The following is a 12,135-nucleotide window of genomic DNA, read 5'->3' as shown; positions in this document are numbered from 1 at the left end:
GCACTTTCATCTGAAACAAAACATCATTATTTCCCTCCAATTAATAGTGTCTTTTAGCAGCATCAGTGAAAGACTAGACAAAATCTGGCTCCCACCCAGCCCCCTTCCTCTGCCTGTGTGACACTGTCTCCACAACTGCAAAGAGAGGTGGTAGCTTTGATTTGATCAACACTTATCTAGTTAAAACAAAAGAGAACTGCTTTTGTAGTCTTGCCCAAATATTAGGGTTTTGGGTTTTTCTTTAACAGGAAGATCAGGAAGAAAGCTCTGTTGTTTTGTTACTACTGTTGTTTTCTTCAGACCAGGAGGAGTCCTGGGATGCCAGGGAAAGTGGGAACCTGCCAATGGGAGTACTTCTCTCAAGTCTCTCTGCAGAGTTTTCTCGCATGTGTTGTTTCCTGAGTCACGGGGATTTGAGCTGGGAACGCTCGGATATCTGGAAGCTGGAACAGCCCTTACTGCTGACCTAAATGCTGATGTCCAGGGAGCAGCACCCCTGCCACAGTCACTAGGCTGGAGATAAGGGCAGAGGATGTGCATAACGGGATTCAGGGCTCTGCAGGGCTCCCCAAAATCCCCTGCAGGCACTGCTCCCTGTCCCTTGCTGGCAGCTAGCCCCTGGCAGGGAGTAGGCTGTTTCTTCATGGGCATTTATCTTTTCCAGGCTGGGAAAACAGAGGTATTTTTCTGCACACTGGCAGCCAAGTGGGGGATGTGGCTGGGAAAGGCTATTTCCCCCAGGCCTCCTGCTCCATGGCATTCCCCAGCCAGTGCCACCAGGGCGCCAGTCAGCCTTTCCCCAAATCCTACCCACGAGGTGTTTGCTGTTGCCTGGGCAGTTGGCAGGAGGCAGGGGTGGATGGCCTGCAAGGGTGCCTTCCCCTCGGCCTCCTGCCCACCCTGCCCTTCCTTGCCCTGAGGCTGCTTGGCTGTCCTTGCTCACCCTCCCCATTGGCTCCTGCCTGCTTGGCCTCACTGCTGCTTTAATTTTAGCAATTCCTTGGAAAGAGTCATTTTCCATAACTCAGCTCTCAGCGGAGCCCTCTGCCTGCCAGCTCTGCCTTCTCACACGTGTTGCTGGCGTGCCCCAGCAGCACACGCCTGCACCTGCCCGGCCAGGCCTGCCTGTCCCAGCCTCTTGCACACCAAAGCCTCACACCCGGCTCCCGTCCCCGCTTGGCACACTTCAGCCTGGCACTCCCAACTCTGTTGTGTTGTGGCTGGAGTGGGCAACCTGGCCCAGCTGTATGGCCACCCCTGGAGCTTCCCCCTCATCAGGAGTAACTGAGCACAGCACAGGGAGACATCTGTCCTTTTTGCCCTGCAGACCCCACCCATACGTGTGACAGCTCTCTGTCCTTATCTGTGATGAGGAATGTGGTGTTTCCACATGCTGCAGGGGACCCCACAGCCTGGGGTTGTGATGGATGGGCAGGGTGGGCTTGTTCAGCACCACCGGCAGGTTTTATTGAAGCAGAGAAGGTGGGTGCAGGTGTGGCTGAATGGCTGTGCGAGAGGGAGCACAGCCCACACGTGTGGTGGGTGTTTGGTTGTGCAGTGTGTGTGAGAGGGGTGAGAGGCTTTCACGACAGTGTGCATCTTCCTGTGGGCACCCCAAGCTTACAGACACTAAACTGGGCACTCCAGGAGGGTGTTGGTGTGAGGGAGCACGGCACTCACGAGTGGGGCTTGTGCAAGGATGCGCACGGAGATGGAAGCGTGGCTCCCTCTCTTGGGTCTGCATCTCGTGGTGGAGGGAAGGGACAGTGCGTGTGGAGGGTGCATTGTGCACGACCGTGTGCGTGCGTGTGCACAGGGCACGCGTGAGGTGACCACGACCCTGCTGCTTCCACTCTGGGGAGGGTGGGGAGACTTGCAGGGACTGCTGCTGGTGATGTATGCGTGTGTGCGTGTGTGCGTGTGTGTGCGGGGCGCCGTCCCCGCGGTGCTTCCACGAGTGTGCAATCGCACGGGGGTCGGTGGGGCGCGCGTGTGCGCGGTGCCTCCCTCCGGCTCAGCATCCGTGGGGAGGGAGGAGGCGGCGGCGGCGTGTCCGCAGGGGCGTGGACCAGCGTGTGGCTGTGGGGGGTGCGTGTGTGGGTGTGCGTGCGTGTGTTTGTGTTTGTGAGCCTGTGTGTGTGTGTGTGTGCGTGTGTGGTTGCGGGCGGGTGCGCGCGGCGCGGCGGGGCCGGGAGCGCGTCCCCGGCGCTGTGCCGGGGGGTGCGGGCTGAGCTCATCGCTGGCTCCCCGGCGCTCCTTACCAGTGGCTTCTGCGGTCACATGGGTTATGTGCTGGAGTTTAAAAGAGCTTATAGCCCCCGAGCCGGTGCAGAAGCAGCCGGTGGTTGCATGGGGTAGCGCCGGGAGCGGCGGCAAGGAAGGCGCCGTGAGTACCGGGCGGCCGGGGCCGGAGGGCGGCACGGGATGTACCCCCACCCACGGGACGGGGGAGGCGGCGTGCGGGCACGGGGGTCAGCGGAGGCGAGCCGTGGGGCCCGCCGCCGAGGGAGGCGGAAAGGAAGGCGGGGGGGAACGCTTTCTTCCCCCGCATTCGCTCCCGGTCTTGTGTTCCCTCCCGCCCCGCAGCCGCGCACCTTTCCAGCGCCCGCGTGTGTCCGCTCCCCGACGTGGGCCGCGCGTCCACCCCCCCGGGAGGATCCAATTTGGGCAGCTTACTTTCCTGCCCCGCCGTGCGCGTGTTCCCGGCGGGAGAGATGGGGGGCAAGGGGACGGCGCGTCCCCGCACCCTCCGAGACAGCGGGTCCGCATCGGGGCGCGGCGGCGGGACCCCCGTCCCCTGCCCGGTGGGACCCCCGTCCCCTGCCCGGCGGGACCCCCGTCTCCTGCCCGGTGGAACCCCTGTCCTCTGCCCGGTGGGACCCCCGTCTCCTGCCCGGCCGGGAGGGCATAGCGGCCGGCACCAGGTTGAGGGCTGGGAGGGATGAGTTCTCCCTGCGGCAGTGCACGGGGCTGGAGCGGCTGGAACTGCGGGGCGGCTCTTTGTAAACCGGAGTCCGTGGATTTCCTGGGCGGGAGAGCAGTCTTCTTCGTCTCTTCAAAGGCGCAACCTGCCTTCTTTCCTGTTGTGGCAGTGCAGATTTTATTTTTTTCTTTTTTTTTTTTTTTTCCTTGTTTTTAATTTTTTTTTTTTTTCTGAAGTGTGATTTTATAAGAAAAGTGTCTGCATGGTGCTTCTGGGGAACTGCTCTCCCTGGGCTAGGCAGACAGTTCATCCCGAGCGTGAGTACAACGGCTGCTTTCCAGAATTGCATAATACACACCGATCCCTATGCTGCTCAAAACTCCCTGACATTTCCACATCTTGGTGACTTCCCCCACTGCAATCCTGAAAACGAGTTGTGACTCCAGTCAGCTCGTGAGCCAATTTGTGGTGTCTTCACTGAGGACAGAACCAGGTCTGCATGTTCCAGCTTTCCTGGCTCCTCTGGCAGTTGTTTCTTTAACCACTAAACTTTTTTTTGGTATAACGATCGGCACTTCTTTACTCTCTTAAGTTCCCCACCCCAAGTTTACGGACACACGTGCAGGGTCTGTTCAGAGCACAGGTTACAGAAAGGGGATTGCCTGCAAAACTGTTCAGTTTCTTTTCCCCATCTCTTTGTGTTTTAATTTGTGGGATGGTTGAGGAGGTCCTTTCCTCGGATTGCTTTTTTTCGGAAACTTGCTGACGTCTCCTCAGATTTAGTGAATTTCACTGACTGTGCCCCCTCTCAGCACACCACGTTGTGTACTTGTGTGAGGGACAGGACCTGCACATGCTGCTGCTAGTCCCACTGGCTGTGTGTTCAGGCAGCGAGGCACTGATATTGGCTGCTTTCTGCAAAATGTGCAAATATGTGGGAGCAGCCGTTCTTGCTCCCAGATCCCTGCCTTGCCCCTCCGTGAGGAGTTAGAGCTTTGCTGTGATGTCTGGAGACGTGCAAGGGATGCTCCTGTCTGGCCAGGCAGCACGCTGAGACCAGGTCCTGGGACCAGAACTCTCTGGGGCTCACTGCACCAGGAGGACTTTCCCAAGACAGGCTGAGCTTTAGAAATGAGAGCCTCTTGCCTGGCAGTCTTCCTTGTGACAGCTCCTCAAGATAAGTTTATCAGAGCCTCTTGTCAGAGCAAGCCAAGCCATGATCTAATGACTGTACATTATCTTTGGTCTGATTTACCCCAAGAGGACCCCATTGTGCCAGGACTCTGCATCCCCTTTCCCCTGAAAGGTGTTCAGCAGCTTCTGGACTTGGGAAAAGCCCTGATACCTCTCAGAGCCACAAAGCTTGTGGTGCACACACACACTCAAATAACTGTGAAGCTAAGGCTTAGCTTTTTGGAGACGTGACTGACTCTCTGAAGCCGGCAGCAGGAGTTTTGTGGGTGCAAGCCCCAGCTCCTGGCCACTCTCATTTAATTCCCTGCAAGCTGGAGACATGCATCCTGCTCCAGCTCAGTCTGGGGCTGGGTGTGCGCCTGGGGAGCCTGTCTCTCAGCTCTGTCGTTTATTACTGCTGCCGCTGCCATTATGCCTGACAAATGAGAGTTGCTGAGTAATGTGCTGTTTGTGTGTAAATATCTGAGTGCTCGCAGCTGAGCTCACTCCTGCCACTTTGCAGGAAGCCATCTCAGCACCTTTCCCCTGTGAAGACCCAGGAGTGCAAAAGCATCCTTCTGCGGGGACCTTCCCACCGCTACGGCCAGCTCTAGCCTTCGCTCTCCACTGCTCCCCTGCAAGCGTGAAGCCTCCATCCTCTCCAGCTATCGTGGCAGCCCTTCTGCTTTCCTGAGTGTGAGTCAGGGGTGGGAAAGGGCTGTGTGTGTGTGTGTGTGTGTGTGTGTGTGTGTGTGTGTGTACAGGCTCTCTTGCTCCCCGGGGTCCTTGCCCGAGGCAGAGTGAGTTCTGGGGACTTTGAGTGTCATGCATAACTAGGCAGGGAGTTTTCAGGTTGGTTTGGGTTTTTTCCCTGTCTACTCAGCCCTGAGTTCCCCCTCATTTCATCCCAGTACTGATGAAGATGCTAAATTACTCTTGCCCATATTGTTTTCATCCCATTTGCAGATTAGCATCCAACTGCTTCTTGCAGTCAGCACTTGCTCAGCCCAGCTAGGCTGATCGCAGCTTTTTTAATCTCCCCTTGTAAATCAATCCCTCCTGCCTCCTGATAATTTTTGTCGCTCATTTTTCTGAAATCCCTCCAATTTGTCCATTTTGTGTTAGTGACGTATGCCTGGCCCTAAACATGATGTATACCAGGCATGGCAGTGTGAGGGAAGGACACCTCCTCCCCTCCCACCCCGCTGGGGCTTGTGATGCTTTGTCAGCACTGAACTGAGTTACTTCCCCATTATTCTAAGCTATAGTCCCTGCTCGGTGTTGCAGAAGAAAGCAGCATACTCAGGTCAGTGCCCTGGGGAGAATTCCTCCAAATTTTGGTGATGGGTTACTGAGGTTTGGTTGCATGCTGGTATGAGATGCTGGAAGGGGCCGGTGGTCTAGGTGCATTCCTGGGGTGCCTCTTCCCACAAGAACTAACAGCTGAACAGGAGGGATGAGGAAAATAAGAGAGGGTAAGCTGGGCAGATGGGGAAACTGAGGCACGTGCATGCACATTTCCTATGCACCTTTCCAGCACACAGCTCTTGTTTAGGTGCTCTGTGTGTGGGGTGTGGTTGCACTCGTTAGTGTTGCAGCTGGCACGGGCATTTTCCGAGGAGTTGCTGGATCTTTGGTCAGAGCAGGCTGGCACATGGGGATGCTGGGTTCTGTGTTGATTTTGTTCCTTGTTTCTCATGCCCGTAGCCAGAGCCTGATGCCACAGGTGCTCTCATGGGGAAGAAACAGGGTAACAAAGTGCCTTGCATTCGTGCACTTTGAAGTTTTATCATGCCAAACCCTAAGCTCCTAGGACGGAGCATGAGCATTCCCTGGAAGGGCCGTGCCCTTCCAGGATCCGTCTATTTTTAGGAGGAGTTGTATTCTGGACAGTGTCCACTGCAGATGCTCTCTGCCTCCTCCTCTTGGCCCTCCTCCAGGGACACCGTTCGGGCTATCTGCGGCAGGGCCCGATCTTGCGGGGGCTCCTCCAGAGCAGAGCGGAGGTGGCTCCGTGCTGGGCATGGGGACGCCTGGTGGGCTGTGGCTACCCCGGGGTGCTGGGGAAGGACAGCGAGCTCACGCTGTCCCTTGCATGAACTGTTGGGAATGGCGTTTTGCTGTGCTCTCGGTGCCAGCGGGACACGGCGGCTTCTTCACGGCGGGATAAGCAAGGGTGCCGCCCGGGCCAGGTGGTACCCGGTGCTTGGCGGCTCCCGGTGTCGGTCCGTTCGCCAGGATGACACTAGGGGGCACGAGATCTGCTGGAATTCCTTTGTTGGGGATGGGAAAGGAGGATGCAAAGCTGCTCTTGACCCTTCAAGCCCCGTACATCATTCCCCCGCGCGTTCTGTAGGATTACGAGTGTTAAACCCCACGAGCTGTCCCGGTGACTCGTCCCGCTGCCAGGGCAGGACGCAGCTCTCTCCTGGGTCTGTCCCTCACTGGCCGTGGAAGCAGCAGGAGTAGGAATGGATGCGGTCAGCCGGAAACATCCCCGAAGCGAGGAGGTGGATGCAGCCGGAGTGCCAGGGAATCTCCGGGGAATCTGGGAAATCCAGGAAAACACCTTAGCATGGTTTTAATGCCTCTCTAGAGGCGTTGTCCAGAGCAGGGATTAAGTTAGATTCAGGGCTGGCTTTCAAGATGCAGCGTGTTATGGTTTCATTTTCTGCTGGTTGTTAAATTCATGCATGATGTCTCCTCAGGGTCATGTTTTCCCAAAGCAGCAGAAACTTTAGAGAGTCTGATTTAATGAATGGTTCTGATCGATCTGAAACATGGAGTGTGTGTGTGTGTGTGTATTATATATGTGTCCATCTACATATCTGGGTGGGGTGCAAAGGATTTGTTTTTGAAGGATATGTTTACGCATTTCTGCATACATCCAGCTGTAATATTGTCCTGAGTCCTTAAAATCTATTATTCCAGCTGTGAATGCATGTATATATATATATTAAAGCACTGTATACTGGAGTCTTTCTCTCTTGTTATAACAAACCTCACAGAAAGCAAATAAAGAGACATTGTTCTCATGGCAGGCTTTTAAGGGCTCAGTATTTATCTTCTATGAATTTTGATAGTTTTTGTTCAGCATGTTTGCAGTTATGATGGTGGTGGGGGGTTTGCCTATCTACTTCAAATCTTGTGCTGTTGGGAAACTGAAAACATTTGGATAATTTCAGCTTACTCATTAGGTAATGAAAGCAGAAGTCAAGCTTCTGGATTGAAATGTTGGCACTTGATATCATTCTGGCATATTAATTTCTCAATGGTTAGGGTTTTTTCTAATGCCTTCCGTTGCCAGATACCAGGCTCCTTTGCTGGAGCCGTGCTTCTCTCGCGAGCCCCCGGGCAATATTTTTAGTAGGACACTGATGCATCGCAAACACTCCTGTACTCCGAGAAAAAGCTTTGCTGGCTGTTGTTGGAAGTAGCACTAGCATGGGTAGAAAGGAGAGATCAGAGGAGGACGGGGCTGCCGCTGCCTCAGAGCGTTTGCTTTGTGCCTGTGATGGAGGTTCTGTGTCGGGTCGTGCAGGTGCGTGCCTGTGCGGATGTGAGGGCAATTCCCCAGCTGGGTTCTGAGACAGGACCGAGGAGCAGGGGTTTATTTATTTTGAACTGCCTTGTGAATTGGAAGGAGGTCCGGGAAGAAGTGCCGAGTCAACTTTCAAGTCAATTAGGGATGCGTCTGGAGGTGTGAAGTGGTTTGAAGAGGACAGGGTGATTTGTCTGAAAGTGTTACCTAATTAGAGGGTATAGTCAGGGCTCTAATTAGCCATGACACCCTAAAGATGTTATCAAAGCCCCCTTGAGGCATGGCTGATCCAGGGCCGGGGCTGTGAGCTGTCTGGTCGGTGTGGCCGTGCACGGCCAGAGCTGCCGCCCTCCGACTCAGAGGCAGCCCAGATGCTTGAAGAGGCTCTTTTCCTTTCAGGTGACTTGTGATACCCTCCGGGGCTGCTGCCAACACAGAGTGATGTTCATAAAGTCACAGAATGAAAGGAAAGCCTGCAGCAGTTGGAAGAATTAATACTGGTGCCCACTATGTGGGAAATCTCCTTTCTTTTCCCTGAGGGGGATCACTTTCTGCTGCTCTCCGCCTGGGGGAGGCTGGAGGAGGAGGGCTGTGAGGATTTGCATTAAGTGATGCTGTGCTAACAGCTGGTGGAGGAATCGTGACCCCGTTCTTAGCATTGCCTGACAGAGGGGACATGGGATCAACTGAAATCTGGCTTGCCCAGACCTGGTTGTATTTAAATACTATGCAACACACCCTGTGAGGGGGAACTGGTGCGGGGAGCAGTACAAGAAGTGCTGGGTAAGAGGGAAAGGCTCCTGCGAAGGCTTTTCCCTGATATTGGAAGGACCTTGCAGCCTGGACCACACCTGGGTGGTGGGTGGTTGTTTCCCTTTTGAGAGTGGGGCTGGGGGTTGCTCCCACTGGGGCTGCTCTCGCTGCCTGTTGTTCATCTATCAGAACCATTGTTCAGTCAGCCCTGTGAGGAGAGGAGAGTGGGAGTTGCCCATTCCCAGCAGTGGTGCCAAGAGCCAGTAGGAGCCACCTGAAGCCAGGGAGGTGGCTGGTGGATGAGCGTGGAGAGCAGGGCCCATTGCCATGCTCAGCAGCAGTGAGCAAAAGAATGCTCTCCTCTCTCAGGGCTGAGGTCCCCATGGCTGTCAGAGCTCTCTGAATTGCCGGGAGAGAGCAGTGGGTAGCTCAGACCTCCTTGGCAGGAGGGAGCTGCTGTTACTCCTGTGTCAATGGGAAATGAACTGGATCCTGGGGCGAGGATGTTCCCTGTGTTTTTCGTCAGTGCTATGAGGAGCCTGGCTCTGCAAAGGGAGTCTCTTTGCTTGTGTAGGTGGTATTGCAGTCCCCCAAATGCAAACACAACCAGGCACACTCCTGTGCTAACAGTCACCGAGGGATGCGCCTGCTTTTAATTATGTGGGTGTTAAGCCAGTGAATTCATTTTGTTCACAAAGTTGCAGCCTGGTGTTTTCCTACTGCTCCTGGTCTCTGGCATTCCCAGACTCTGGAGCACATGTGCAAATAACTTGGGGAGTGGGTCTGGTAACTTGGAGGACACAGGGCTGACCCAGGCAGCTCTCCCTGTGCTAGTGCCCTGGTGTCCCAGTGCTGCAGGGGCCACGCTGCATTTTAGGGTGCTGTGTTATAGGTGATGGGTGGGGGGCTGCTCCCTGTGCTGTGGCATCACAAGCTGATCAGCACAGAAGGAGGGCTCTGCACTGCTGCCCTCCTGCCTGGGGAACCAGCCTGGTTTGGGTACTTTGGTGCCAGGTACGAGATTTGGTTGTGAGTTCAAAGAGTATCATGTATAATAAAACAACCTTATCTCTGCTTTTGCTCTGGGTACACTCTGCACCACAGTCCTTTTGCCTAAGGCCTAAAAATGCTGGTGATAATGAGGACACATCCTTTCTTGTGGTTAGAGTGTGGTTTTCAGATGCAAAGGAGAGGCAGCCTGTGCTAGACTTCACCACCAATGTGTGATTTACCCTCCTCTGTGCCACTGAACTGAGGGCTTGAAAAATAAATATGTTAAAAGGAAGGAAAGACAACAAAAGGCTGCTGGTGCTCTGAAATTCGATCAAAAAAAGCTCTGTCCAGTCCTCTGGGCTTCTCACTTAACAAGAGCTCTAGAAATAATAGTGTTACAGTAAAGTGCACCCTCAGATAACTGTGGGATTGGGGACGGGACTGTTTTGTTCTTGAGGAACCAGGTTGAAGTTCATTTTGGGCATTTTTACTCCCCCCAGAGGGGAGGGTTACTGTCACTCCGTGAATCCAAGGCCATTCAAAGCTGCCTGGGACCTCTCCGCTTTGAAACCCTTGTCTAGCCTGTAGTCTCTCCCCAGCACGCCAGACACACATATGGGTGGGAGGCTGCTGGATTTGGGAGCCCAGCTGGTGGGGGTGGGAGCAGTCACCCCGAGCTGCCGCCGCTGTTTCTCCCGGCTGGGTTCAGAGCGGTTTCCTCCTGCCCCATACCCCGGCCATGTGCGGGGCGGCCGATTGCCCACACGTGTTGCACAGACACGATTCCGCGCCGCCTCTTTGTGCCTGCCCACCTATTTGCAGTCGGGGGAGCTGAAGCTGCTCCTTCTTGTGATTGGTAAAAAAAGTCTCTCTCTGGATGGAGTTGTCTGTGCTTTTATTGACCTGGTTACGGGAACGACAGAGGCTTTTCCGTCTCCTGGACGCGTGATTTCTGCAAGGGCTCTGGAGCAGGGGCCGGCTCTTGCTGCTGGTGTGTTTCCAGTTCTCCTAACGTGATTAGTTTGACAGGCCCATTGGGTATGCTGGCGAGTCTAGTTTTGTGCATGAAAGTAAGTGCTATGACAGGGCTCAGAGCACCAGCTAATGCTGACATCTGTGCAGGAGGGACAGATGTCAGTATTTTTGGACAGTATTTTTGGCTGTGCCTCAGATGTGCTGTGCCACCTGGCAGAAGCCCCTTGCCCTTTTGATGTGGCATTTCTGTAATGTCCCAACTTCCTGACCATTTTGGAGACTCCTCCCTTGTATCTGCAGTTGGAGTTGTTTTGCCAGAAAATGAAGTTTGAGATCAGTGAAACCTGAGTGCTGAGGACATTCCAGGCATGCACCTGACGACTCTCAGTGAAGGTGTCCATCCTTCAGAAGTCCAACAAGCTATCATCAGTCATTCCCACTTGCACGTTTGCCTGCTGGGCTCCAGTTTTGTGTGTGTTGCCATCTTCCAGCAATGCTGAGGCACACCATGTTTTTGGGGCTTGTTTAGATGGGGGGAGGACTGGAATGGGGATCACTGATCATCCCTACCCTGCAAACTGCTTTTTGCTGTACAGACACATCTGCTCTCCCCCAGCCCTCTTTGATCTGGATCAGCAGTTCCAGCTTCACCCTAGCTTGTTCAACTGCAAAGCGAGGATGAAGAGGAATTTCCCCAACAGCCATGGTGGGTCCTCGACTTCAGGAGCATGCAGCATTTGTGCCTCCTAGTTTTGGTAAATCTGTACCTCTGGTCAGGCCAGAAGTGGTGGTGTTTTTTCCCAAGCAGGGCTGCCTTAGGCACAGGGGAGAGCCATTTCTGCACAAATGGACCTGGTATCTCCCCAGTTCCTTCCAGAGGAAGGAAGGAGATGATGGCATGACTTACAAAAGAGCCAGTGGCAAAGGATTTGTGTTGATGATTTTGACTTTGCCTCTCCCAAGGAATTGAACTGGCCTGTCTTAGGGTGTTGGACCCAAACTAGAGGTTTAATTCACTGCACATCTGTGATTAGGCTTGGAGGGTTCCCCAAGGCTGTTTGCTGTGGTACATTACCAGGGTCAGCCTTTAACCTTGCCACCACTAGGGGTTGGAGGCAAGCATCATTGCCTTCAAAGAGGTGAAGCTGAAACCTGGAGTGGCTTTGGGATTTCCTTGAGGTCCCAGAGTAGAGCTAGTGGCAGAAAACCAGATTTCTTGAGTTGCTAACAGCTCCTGCCAGCTGTGGGACACATTAGTAAACACTTGAGTAGATCAAAGTAGGGCATCCGGCTCTTTGTGCAGCACTGTGCTTATCTGTCTATCTGTCTGTCTGTCTGTAGTGCTTCTGGCAGTCAAGCCTAAGATGACATTTAAAGGCTTTACTTTTTTTCTCTCTTGCCGGTTTCAAATCAAATTTGCTGAGTTGTCAAGCTGAAGATTCTTTTCTCCTAAGTGCTGGCCCAGCAACAGCTTGCTCTGCTCCATCCCTGCCTTGGAGGAGTCCAGCTGGGTTCCTCCTGCCTCCCATCACTGGCATTCACGTGTGGGGGCTGGAGCAACAGCTTTGCTGGTGGACAGGAGAAAAGAAACAGATTTTAGCTTCCTTCTTCTCCCTGTTGATCAGGCCATTCTAGGCTCAGTTAGCAGCAGCAGTTCAGAAACAGCAGACAGAGCCAGGCTTGCACTGAAAAAGATGTGTTGGGGTGGAGAGGGCAGTGGTAGAGGCTTGCAGGCAAACCCTTCTTCCTCCTAAGCCTGGGTCTGACCTAGGTCTCA

General features: G+C 54.1%; 1 long non-coding RNA gene across 1 annotated transcript in view; it reads left to right on the top strand.

Moving 5' to 3' along the window:
* The first annotated feature begins 2,237 nt into the window (after positions 1 to 2,237).
* Positions 2,238 to 12,135, top strand: part of LOC121350468 — a 53,534-nt gene continuing 43,636 nt past the window's right edge. Inside the window, exons 1-2 of the long non-coding RNA XR_005954674.1 lie at positions 2,238 to 2,386; positions 4,620 to 4,792. This is a non-coding gene — a long non-coding RNA (uncharacterized LOC121350468). The remainder of the gene's footprint in view (positions 2,387 to 4,619; positions 4,793 to 12,135) is intronic.

The sequence above is a fragment of the Pyrgilauda ruficollis genome, unplaced genomic scaffold, assembly GCF_017590135.1.
Source record: "Pyrgilauda ruficollis isolate IOZ18807 unplaced genomic scaffold, ASM1759013v1 scaffold155, whole genome shotgun sequence".
Taxonomy (NCBI): Eukaryota; Metazoa; Chordata; class Aves; order Passeriformes; family Passeridae; genus Pyrgilauda; species Pyrgilauda ruficollis.
The sequence above is the reverse complement of the archived record's forward strand: the minus strand, read 5'-3'. Positions and strand labels throughout refer to the sequence as shown.